The sequence below is a fragment of the Strongylocentrotus purpuratus genome, unplaced genomic scaffold (genome assembly GCF_000002235.5).
Source record: "Strongylocentrotus purpuratus isolate Spur 01 unplaced genomic scaffold, Spur_5.0 spur5_scaffold_10, whole genome shotgun sequence".
Lineage (NCBI taxonomy): Eukaryota > Metazoa > Echinodermata > Echinoidea > Camarodonta > Strongylocentrotidae > Strongylocentrotus > Strongylocentrotus purpuratus.
Genome location: NW_022145595.1, coordinates 20,300,099 through 20,309,739, shown reverse-complemented (window position 1 = coordinate 20,309,739; position 9,641 = coordinate 20,300,099). Strand labels below are relative to the sequence as shown.

The following is a 9,641-nucleotide window of genomic DNA, read 5'->3' as shown; positions in this document are numbered from 1 at the left end:
TATATATATCCATGGACCTCTATGATTTATCCCTCTCAATATTTCATCCTCATTGTCAACTCCTTCGGAGAAGTAGTTGTGTACAGTGGCGTATCCAGGGCTTAGCCTCGGGGGGGGGGGGGGCAAATATTTTCTTTTTCATTTTCAGTTCAGTTTGTTTTATCATCATATCGCAGCCTCAGCTGAATTACATGACAATTTACAATCAAATTAAAAATAACATCACATTTTATTTCGAAAAAATAATTTCTTTCAGTTCAGTAAGGAAATCACTTTGAGGGCCCTCTTCCACGTATGGGCCGGGGCATCGCCCAAAATCGGTTGATGTGGGAAAGAGAAGGAGAAACGTAATACTTTTGATAAATATGCCTATAATCTGTCTTTCATTTCTGTGTGAAATCTCCCAATTACTGACATTGAGCTACAAGTACATCATTTTTTTTAATCGGAAATTTGTCAGAAGGGGCAACTCCCCCTTGCCCCCCTTTATATAAAATACGTTATTGTGGTCGCGTACACATGACAACGTAGTTCACCAGAGTCCACGAATCAAGTACTTTAGATACGCAGCTTATATTGACCACGAGTACTATAGTAATTAAAAATATAATCAAATAACTGCCCAAGCTTTATACACTTGCGTGCAAAGCTAGACCTTTGATATCGCAAAAAGCAAATACGATTTGATAAGAACTACACAGCTAAGTGACCTTATAAGTATACATGTTTCATTATGATGTAACCTGGAATCTTGGTTACATCATATTCAGGTCTTGCATACAGTTATACAAACGGTATTATAAACAAGTGCTATTTTGTGCTATCTGTTCCTTTTTCCCCTTCTTTTTTATATTTTTAATAGAATCCACATGGAATCAATGAACGACGATACCTGTTTACTAATGTTTTCAAATTTATGCATGCTTATCTCCAGTACCACTGTTAAAGGTAATACAACGTTTTGGTATGGGGTCATGAATTTGGTTCAAATGAACATATTGGAAGCATAATTATGTGAGCCTACAATATTCAGTGATCATTGTCGCTGTTGAAATCGAGTCTAAAGTTATGAAATTGTCAATAATAAACTCTTTATGTTGTATAACTTCCTCTCAAGGTCAGGATAATAATTAAGCTTTAAATCAATGTTTCTTGACTACAATCGACTGATTTGCTCCCTTTTTGCTATTCCCATTTGGAAATTATATTAGAACTACATATTGTGTGATTTTCATGGTCGCAGCTACCATTGTACGGCCGTAGGCGCTATTTGAAACTTATCAAAATTTGTATATTCAATTTTTTTCAAAAGCAGAAGTGTTTTAGGGGCTAAATTTTGTAGTGCCCTTAATACATTTACAGGAGCATCCAAATATATCAAAATTGTAAAGAATCACTATCCACCCAATTTTCGAAATTTCCCAAAACTTTGTATTACCTTTAATCAAGTATTTGAATTAAATGCTATACATAACCCATGTTCAGACGGGTTGTCCTAGTCGGCGTAAGTTTAGCCCTGCAGCAATAAATATTTGACTTACAACATCAATAATTGTCCATAATTATACGCTCTTACTTGGACCAGGGACATGTGAGTTTAAACTAACTCTCTTCTTCCTGCTCGAACCAAGTTGCCACGATTAAGTTAACACGACCTTCCATCGTTTGTTCGTTCGTGTCTCTAGCTTAGATCAAGATTAATGTATCTTGATCGTCGGAGTAGTTACTCAGTTACTGAGCGTAACTTCCATAAGTGGTGGCGCCCGCACTAGTAGACCTCAACACAGCCTCCGCATCCTAACCGCGCAAAATCTAATTTTCATTTTCGATTGTAAACAAATTAAACAACCCTTGTGAAAGTCACAGAAACTCCGAGTCAGGGGCGGTGATCGGGGGGGGGGGGGGGGGGGGGAGGCGGGAGGGGACGCGTCCGCCCTCAATTTTTCGGGGAGGATCGTTCCCCTCCCCCGGAAAATTTGAAAAAGTGCAACATTAAAAATGTATGGCAAACACTGACTGCAACACACTTTTAGGCTCTGGAGGCCCAAGAGTGCAGCGTTTAGACAAATAAAAATGCAACACTCTTCTCGCTCGGTAGCTAGGCTCCCTCGCAAAATATCCTTCAAAGTAAATATTGAAGAAAAGTGAAGTGTGAAAACAAGTATATTGCTTGTTTTTACACTACAGGTTTGCTAAGGAATCAAAGCTTTAAAAAACCTGTGAGGGGGTAGTCACTTTCGTCACCTTCACCCCTTTCGTTCACTATGCTTCCTCGCCCTGGGGGGTGTTTCACTAAAGCCCTAAAATCGATCTAAAATCGATTTGATCGATTTTAAGGGCCTAAAATTGATTTCGATTTTAGCAGCAGTTTCACTAAATAAATAAAATCGATTTTAGCCTTAAAATCGATTTTAAGTTAGAGTGTGATCCATATCAATTTTAAATCAATTTTATCCTTATTCATTGCATTATTGATATGCTATGTTCAGCATTCATTGGTTTTAAAGGCGCAAGTGTCGGCTAGCTTCAATTTGAACATACATCTGAAAATGAAGAATTCTGTTCTTGGGGGAACAAATCTTTGTTCATAACCAATTTTTTTTTTTAAATCATCACAGTTAGGCATTATCAATACAAAATGTGGCACTCTGGAGGGGGGGGGGGGCACAATGGCCCATTTTTTTCTTCAAAAATACATGGGCGGCCCGTTTTCCCCTTAACCCTATCTAGCCTGGGGGGGGGGGGGCCTTATCCAGCCGGCGGCACGGGAGGGGGCCCAATTCGTGAGACAATATTTAGCAGCGAAACAGCCGGCCAATAATTCGCTCAGTGGGGGGGGGGGGGGGGGGGGTAATGAACAATAAAAAAAAAATTATTGGGGGGGGGCCTCGAAAATTTGAAAAAAAACGCACCCCCCCCCCCTTGAGTCCCAGGGGAGGAGGCCCATCTCAACAAAAAAAAGGTACAGTTAACGTGTTCTTACACGTTTTTTTTTCTCCAGGGGAGGGGGCCCGGACCCCCCAGGCTATGCAGTTTCAAAATAACCCATGCTAGATAGGGTTTAAGTGCCCCTTTTACATCTGATTAACATCCCTTTTTGTTTATTACATGTGCACTTTTCCTTCATGTAGTTTGTCCCGTTTCACTTTGTTTTAACGTTCCTCTTGTTATTCCTAATAACTTTTTATGTTTTCTTCTTAGAAGTGACCCTTTTCCATTTTATGTGCCCCTTTTTCTATATTTTTTTAACCATATGCGCTTACAATTATGTGTCCTTATTTCGTTCATATTCTCTCTCTCTCTCTCATTAACATAAAACGACACTCCCATCACAAGGTTTTGCTTGCCGTAATTTTGTTTCTTCATAAACACCCCCCCCCCCCCTTCCCCCACAAAAAAATAATTAAAGAACAAAAATGAATAAATAAACACCAACTTATAACAATAACTCACCAGCATACAAACACACCATTCTTGAATCACATCATTGCCCTTTACCATCATGTAATTATTATCACCATGCGCTAGCGTACAATCTCATCTATTCATCCCCCCTTTTATCTTCTTAGAAGACAAAAAATACATACAAAACAAAATTAACAGAGATTTTAAAGTATAATCAATATGTTTATGCTTTAATGAATGAAATCTACATTTTGTAAATGAGCATAGCAAACACATTTAAGGGATACAATTACAATATTTTAAATGACACAAATAAAAGTGCTCCTATGAAAGTATCAGCCAGTTGTTAAAACTACTGCAGCTGATATCTGCCACTCTCTATTCGAGTTACCTTTATGGAGATTAAAAGAGTAATACTTGTCACAAATATTTCTGTTACTCATACGTTGTTAATCTAAGGATGATATACATTGTCATGTAAGGTCACGCAGTCGGTGAGAATGTGGTTTCTTGATGCAATAGTTTGTCTATATGAAATTAATCATCAATTCTTTTCTATCAGCTTTGACAAAAAATTCTAAGGACAACATAAGTCAGAGTTAATATATTTCCTGCAGGAAAAATCTGTTTTCACTCAATCACAATGTTCTGTTGTTTATTTTGTATTTGTTGTTGTGCAATTGCTACAATAGCACTTTAAGCACCAACAGGTAATTATCGATACATAGTCATGCAAGAAATGCCTCTAGGAAGAGTTCCAAATAGGTCATCAAAGTGCTGCTCAGATGAATTGCTAATTAAGAAATTCCAATTTGATATTTTAAGATTTATTGCCATGAACAAAATTAACTATGTAATGTGAGTTTGGTAACAATAACCTCCATGACAGAATAATAGCTTTTTATGTCTTCTCTTTTCTTCTGCAAGATTCTAAAATTCTGTTTAAAATATAGGAAATCTTGGAAGTATCATTAAAACGTTTACTTCCTTTAAAATATTTTATGTTAACATTTTTATCAAACCCAAAACCTCAAACTCGATGGCAAAATTTTAGTACCTTGACTAAAGCATTTTTAATAGCTTATAGGAATTAATTTGTAAATCTTATTTTACAAGTAGTGTTGGTTGTAAAAAGTGACCAGTCCATGATACCAAGATCTGTATCTCATTGTGGTTCCTCTTGCTTAAAGCTGGAAAAGGGAGCTTCTGTCTGTAGGCTGGCTGATGTTTCATAAGAAGCATAACGTTGCAGGTAATTCAGGCTCTGCAGTCTAGAATAGGAATTGAAAGTTATGTAATAAATGAATCAATTACTAAATACTAGTACAACTTTTCAATCAATCTTCATTTTTTGTATTTATGATTATTTCAAATACTTTAATTGCTAAATAAATAAAGTAGGAGAATAAAAATAGTTACAGAAGATAAATGATTAATTGTTTGCTTTGGATAAAAAAAAATATCCTTTTATTACCATTTGTGTATGTTTTATCTAACAGAATGGGTAAGATGGGTATTAGACTTCTTACAAGGATTATGAAAAATGATAGATCAATTTTTGTAATTGATACTGCTTACCTTTTCAATTTGAAGAGATGGACAATAAATGTTCATTTGTCATGAACTAGCAGTACATGCAGATGCCATAGCTCTTTATTTTGCAACCTAGGATTTAAAACAGAGATACATATATTTGTTATGAAGAGAGCACATCTATTTTTCAGAAAAGTAATTGTCACAGTATCAAATGTGTTCAAAAGAACATAAGTACATTTTTATCAGTAATTACAACAGTAATTTACATGTATTCGGTCCAAGACATTGTTACCAACCAAATTGTAAGTTTTAGACATTTGGAAGATTGACTATGGAGTCTAATCTTGATCTCGGATACCCTGCTCTTAAACCAAACACTGTTGTACACAGATTCAATGAACATTCCCCTGTCGTGAGTAGAAGGCAAAGAGGTATAAAACAAACAGAGCAGCTTTCATCATACATAAATTCTCATTACAGTTTGTTCAATCACCTCTTTATTCATTAATTGCTGCCCTATTATTTGTACAATATTAATCAGGCTGGCTGATAAAGTAATTTATCTATGATTTAGACATGTCATAGTTGACTTCCCCCTCACATGGATTTATCAGTTTGCCATTGTACGTAGACAATTTAATGAAAATCAAGATTTACACACTCAACAACAAATAAGTAATCTATTTATACATAGGTCTAGAAGAACCACACAAAAAAAATCTTACCTTTGTTTCATTATTGGTGTGCAAATTTTGCTAGTAAGAAGATCCCTCCATGAGGCCGCTTAGCACAGTAGGATCTATAGCTGTACACCTAGATATTGAGCTTGAGTACATTCTGCATATCCGAACCCTTTCCTTGCGCCTGAGGCCAAGGAAGAATGAGAAGTCCAAAACTGTAGACACGGCAGAAGAGAACTTTTGAGTCTTGGACTAAAGCCAAGGTCTATTTGGTGGATATGACTTGTGGTCCACTCCATCTTTTAGTCCGACTCTGAAATAAAAAAAAAAAAAATAATAATTCTAGTATAGTCTAGAGCTTGGAGTTGGACTGTGTTAGGGACCCTAATACCAGGGACGGATCAGGGGGGGGGGGGGCACAGGGGGCATCCTAGATCTAGATCTATCAAGTAGTCTTTCATGTAGATCTAGACCTAGACTCTAGACTAAATCTACATCTAGAGTAGATCTAGACCTGGGTCTGACCGTAACACTCTAGGACCTCTAGATATAGTTATAGATCTAGAGTCTAATTTTCTTTCATAAAATTTTACCTTCAAAACAATAATCCTAGGACCCTATTGATTTTTAATAATTAGTCCCTAGGCCTAGCCCTAGGCCTAATAGATCTAGACCTAGAGTCTAGATCTATCATTTATAATTAGACCCTAGGCCTAGATCTAGACCTAGCTCTAGATCTATAGACTAGACTAGTCTAGATCTAGAGTCTAGACCTACTAGACTAGCCTCTAGACTAGACTATATCAGGATATCAACAAAAACAATAACAAGGCAATGCTAAAATAAATAAGGGATAGATCTAGGGCCTAGGCCTAGATCTAGGCCTAGATCTTGATTCTAAGCCCAAATCTACAACTAGTAGCATAACTAGTAAAACCAAAATACTACTGCAAGAATAAACTAGACTAATGAGTTTGTACCTGTCTGTCCTAACCGAATAATAAACGTCGTTAGGTAATTACTATTGAACCTGCATGAATTTATATGAATGGGACTGAAAAGGTTGAACCGGTGCAATTCGTCCACTTTGAGAGTGATATAAATTGATTTTATTTAAGACTTCGTTCAGTTACACAAAAATGAAATTGCATAATAATGAGAGGAACATTTTTCTTCTTCAAAATAACAGATTTGTTATCAACAGAATTGATATTTTCAAAGAAAAACAGATTTTACTTACTTTTCAAGGACTCTCACTGTAGTTAAGCAAGGCCATTTTGTGATCGATTTACCCCAAATTGACTAGCCTTGATTGCAGACACCTAAAAATCTATTTTAGCTTAAAATCGATTTGATGAAACAGCTCACATGTATCGGTTTTAAGCTAAAACTGATTCGGCCTTAAAATTGATTTTTAAAATCGAAATCGATTTTAGTTGATGAAACACCCCCCTGGTGTACTTTTTTGGGGAGGGGGGGGGGGGGGGCTTGGGGGCAGTTACCCCCCTTCCCGAAAAAAGAAGATTTAAAAATATTTTTGTTTGCTAATTCGATACCAGTGATTTACAAACAATGCTTAAATGGCGTGATTTTCCCTGAGCTTCCACGGGCTCTACCCCCTGGACCCCACCAAGGGTCCTAAAGCGGGCCCCTGGTTGCTCAGCTGACTGTAATTAAGTGCCTAAAACCCCTGAGACCCCACCACGGCCCTAAGGCGGGTCCCTAGATGCTCAACTGACCGTAATTAAATGCCTACACCTGAGCTTTTAGGGGCTCCGCCCCTTGGACTTCGCTCCAAATAGTGACCTCCATGCCAGTGTCACAAAATATGCTCATCCGCGCGAAATTAAATGCTTAAAGCCCCTTGAACTTCCAGGGGCTCCGCCCCCTGGACGCTCATTTGACCGTAATTAAATCCCTCAAACCCTTGAGCTTCACGGGGCATCGCCCCTTAACCCCTGCCGGGACTTTGCCCCGGACCCCACACCAATTTAAGCGCCACTTGCTTTGCTCGCTTTCACGCTTTGCCGTACCTGATCGTAAATACTTTACCCCCCCCCCCACACTTTGAAAAACGTTCCTCGGGGTCTGCATGTAACATGTTTGTGGTGGTGATGCGGATTTTTTTTTTGCCCCCCCCCCCCTCCCAATTTTGTTTTGTTTTGCTCATTACGTCACTGCTCCCTCGTCCCTCGCATTTCGTCGTCCCTCGCATTTCGTCGTCCCTCCCCCGCCATGAATAGAAATCGCCGCCCCTGCTCCGAGTGCCAAGCGAGAGCACCCACATGGTCAACTCACGCCACCCTCTAGTCGCGTTACTAAATCACGGAGTAAATCAGTCGGCGTAAAAGGTCGGCATAGCGTTCAGACGGTCACTATGCCGACCTTCACGCCGACCTTACCACAATACGCCGACTAGCTCTAAACACGACCTTTATACCGACCAAAATTGCCATCGCGTGAACACGGCTATAATGGCACCTCTTGAAATGGAATACACTTCGAAAACATTAACTGATGCTATACATGGCAAGTCTCTTACAAGCAAAAGAAACATTTTTTTGTTTACAAAAATAGGTCATTGTTTCACGAAACCGCCATAAATACAAGCTCGCCGACATCCAATTAAACCATGTGTTAATGATTTCATTTTCAATGGGTTGTCGGCGCTCGATTTGATAGAAGCTGCAATAATATTGATTAGAATCAGTTACAGATTGATATTATAATCGCAACTCCTATCTCTTGAGTACACAGTTACGATTGATCGCAACTCTTTATAATTGTTTGGAATCATATTATTGGACAGATCACTGAAAATGGCAAGCTCTGTGAACACTATGTCCAAACGATCTTGTAATATCCATTCCCAGTAAGAAAGTGCCGAGAGGATTCTATTCCGTCTCGTAATGGAACGTTTACTTTTCTCTTGTTTGAATCACATTATTGATTCTTGATACGTTTTCAGTAGAGCTGTAAACGCAGTATTCATATTTATCCTCACATTCTATAGACTTTGCATCGTAATTCTCGTAGTATAGAAGGGCATAAAGCTTTTCAAATTGAATGAATGACATCATTCGTGTGTGTGCGTGTGTGTGTGTGTGTATTGGGTTTTTACAGACGTGTATCAATCAGATATGATTATTTACGTCTGGGGACCGACCTTTAAACGTCACCATCCGAAAGACGTGACTCAGTTTCGAACCTGCGTCCTCGGCTGAATCAGTTTGTAACTTCCACTGTCAGCTGGGTTACAGGCGCACGCCACAACGCATACTTCATTAGTTATCGGTATGTTAGATATTAATATGTTCATTGGTATGTATCTTGTATACAGATAATACTTCTCCTCATACGATTAATACGCCTCTTCGTTTGTAGGGCTAACGAACCTGTAGAGGATATGAGAAAAAGAAGCGGGAGAGGAATTTCTCGAGAGCGTCTCCTCCAGATTTTTGTTTTCTTTGCCTCTTCCATGAGAATTTATTTTTTCACTATATTTACATGTTATGCATATTTACAAACATTCACAAAACACAAACAATATTTATCAAAGGTGAACAATGGAATATTCGCTAGAAATTACAACATAGCAATTATTTTCTTCACTTCTTTGGCATTGAATTGTTTAATTCCTGAATGTTTCAGATAAGACTTAAATGATAAAATGAATTCAACGGTCAGTCTTTTGTATATGCTGCAATTTTTTTTTTATCTGTTTCTTAAATAGTAATTGTACGAGGTAAACTGTGCAAAATTTATCATAAAATTTATCAATTCAAACTTCGTTTTTTTTTAAATAAATTTGATACCCAATTAACAACTCCATATTTATTACTATTTCTTCTTCAAACATAAAGTAGATCATCCTAGATATAATTTTCCAGTAAATATGAATCCTTTAACAATACAACAAATGATTCTCCAGTATGCACAATTTTACCATCCTTCTGATTATGCTATGTTCCATTCCCCCCCCCCCCCTCTGTTAGTACTTAAGCAAAGGGACTACATACG

At 37.8% G+C, this 9,641-nt stretch overlaps 1 long non-coding RNA gene across 1 annotated transcript; it reads right to left on the bottom strand.

The window, feature by feature from the left end:
• Nucleotides 1-4,324: 4,324 nt before the first annotated feature.
• Nucleotides 4,325-7,077, bottom strand: LOC115921717. The gene is made up of 4 exons (XR_004063065.1): nucleotides 6,862-7,077; nucleotides 5,667-5,934; nucleotides 4,984-5,070; nucleotides 4,325-4,676 (listed from the first exon to the last, which is right to left on the bottom strand). It is a non-coding gene; the product is annotated as an uncharacterized LOC115921717 (long non-coding RNA).
• Nucleotides 7,078-9,641: the final 2,564 nt, after the last annotated feature.